General features: G+C 35.7%; 1 non-coding gene across 1 annotated transcript; it reads right to left on the bottom strand.

Annotated features, from left to right (window-relative positions):
* Window positions 1-234: 234 nt before the first annotated feature.
* On the bottom strand, window positions 235-341 carry LOC124525192 (U6 spliceosomal RNA). The gene has a single exon (XR_006965415.1). It is a non-coding gene; the product is annotated as a U6 spliceosomal RNA (small nuclear RNA).
* Between the last annotated feature and the right edge of the window lie 2,188 nt (window positions 342-2,529).

Here is a 2,529-nt window from a genome sequence, read left to right as displayed (position 1 = left end):
CAGTCCTGTCACCTCAGCTCCAGATGCTATAGCCCATGTAAGTTGAAGGGCCAAGTTCAGGCTGGAAATGGTTAGGTTTGTTTCTTTAGTTTGTAGATAGACTATAAGGACTATTTGATGGTATTACATGCATTAATCACTCAGGATTCTGTGGGTACCTAAGAGCACTAACAGATGCTGGCCCTGAGATTGAAAAAAAAATGCTCTTTTACTGTTTGTTTGTTTTTTTTTTTTGGAAATATGGAATGCCTCATGAATTTGCATGCTATCCTCATGCAGAGGCCATGCTAATGTTCTCTGTATCATTTCAATTTTAGTATATGTGCTGCTGAAGTGAGCATCTCTTTTACTTTTTAATCAAGAAGTTGATTGGCTTTGTTGTCTTCATTTGATTTTTTGACTTTCAGGCGCAACTGAAAAAGGTCAAAATATGTTTATGGCTCATTTTCAATGAATGAGAACAATGAACTTAAGTATTTCACCCTAATTTTATCTATCTATCTATCTATCTATCTATCTATCTATCTATCTATCGAGAGAGTGAGCGAGAGAGAGAGAGAGAGAAAGTGAGCACACTGGAGTGGGAGAGGGGTCATGGAGAGGGAGAGAGAATCTCAAGCAGGCTCTATGCCCACTCTCATCATCATGAGATCCTGGCCTGAGCTGAAATCAAGAGTTGGATGCTTAGCCAACTGAACCACTCAGGTGACCCTTTTATTTTATTTTTTATTTAAAATTATATATTTACATAAGCATAGATAAGTTTTTCAGTGTGAATTTTAAATTTGATAAAAGAAGGAATCAAATCTTTTTATTCTGCAAAGCTGATTATATAAACCTCATATTAAACTTATAATTTCATTGTTTGCAAGGAAGCAGCTCACACTGAAGCTCCTATTGTTTTTATTTCTTTGCCAACTAAAAGTAAACAGGTTCTGGAATTATTTTTAGGTGCAATTTGCACATCCTGAAAAACAGTGACTAAGGGAAACATGCATGAACAAGCAAACAACAACAACAAACAAGCATGAAATAAGATTTCAATACTCCAGAAGTAAACTATCTCACAGGTCTTAGTTCATGACTTTTCTAATCATCACCTCTGCCAATAAAATCTTTTATTAGTCATTATCATTACATTATACCTTATATGTCTTCAAATATGAACAGTTTTAAAGTCTCTGAACTCTATCCTTCACACTGTACATATTCTTTTCTTTGGGACATCACATTATTTAATTCAAGAAAGAGTCATTTTGAACTTTATTATGAGCATACAGAGCTGTGATTCATGACTCATGAATCAAAATTCTAGGATCCTCTAACTGAGCTGTATAAAATCTTAAAACATACCAAGATAATATCGTATGTTGCCAATTGGTTGAGGAGTGCCTTATTGATATTTTCATTCTACTTCTCCAGTCTGTCTACAGTGCCTTTTGCAATGCTTAAATTTATTGTTAAAAGTGTCCATGGATACCTACCAATAATAGAAAAACACATAGAATTTGGGGGAAAAACGGTAATATAACTGCTAGGTATGTTTTTATGTCTGATTGCATATTCTTTTCTGTCTGTAAATGTTATTGTAGGCTTATTATATTCTCAGTGGTTCACTAGGTTATATGTATGTGCATAAGAAATTAAAGAAATGACATTGATCCTTCAATTGTTTAATATTTTATTTGCATAGACGAATACACAAGGATAACTATGTACAGTGACATATGTTGACATGTATATTATATCAACATTTAGGTTGAATGTTATGCATTACAGGTGTAGGCACTGATAAGAATGAATGATCAATGAGGGCAAGAGAAATGAAAGGAGGCTTCATTAAGAAAGGGAAGCTTGGGATGCCTGGGTGGCTCAGTCGGTTAAGCATCCAACTTCGGCTCAGGTCATGATCTCACAATTCGTGAGTTCAAGCCCCGCATTGGGCTCTGTGCTAGCAGCTCAGTGCCTGGATCCTGCTTCAAATTCTGTCTCCCTCTCTTCTGCCCCTCCCCTACTCACACTCTGTCACTCTGTCTCAAAAAAAAAAAAAAAACTAAAGCAAAAACAAATAAAGAAACTGAGGCTTAAAATTGACTTTGAGGAATGGATAGAATTTATGCAAGCAGAGTGACAACGGTTTATCAAGCAAGGAATCAAGCAAGTGCAAGGTGCTTTTATGAAGAGGTGAAGAAACCAGTCCACCTGTGGGGATGACAGTTATAGGCATGGTGGGAAATAACATCTAGAAGAATGAGGTCACATGTCCATATTGCTGCTAGCTCTGAAAAACAGGACTGAATACATTCTTTTCATCATTCAACTCAATAGACATTATGTACCTATGAGATAGGGCAATGTGTTAGGCAAAGGGAATATATGTGAGACAATGTGGGGGAAATGGTTAAGTAGTATGGCAGAATCAAAATGGTGTGTAGAACAGTTATTGCAAAATTAGCCTGCAGAAAATAGATATTTATTAAGAAATCATCACATAGAGCAAGTTTCTAGAAGGAACAAAAACATTTTAGA

Source organism: Lynx rufus, unplaced genomic scaffold (genome assembly GCF_022079265.1).
Source record: "Lynx rufus isolate CCGP_SWC_20201006 ecotype Redwood Valley unplaced genomic scaffold, mLynRuf1.p SCAF_4, whole genome shotgun sequence".
NCBI lineage: Eukaryota > Metazoa > Chordata > Mammalia > Carnivora > Felidae > Lynx > Lynx rufus.
Note: the sequence above shows the minus strand (reverse complement) of the source record. Positions and strands in the feature narration are given on the sequence as shown.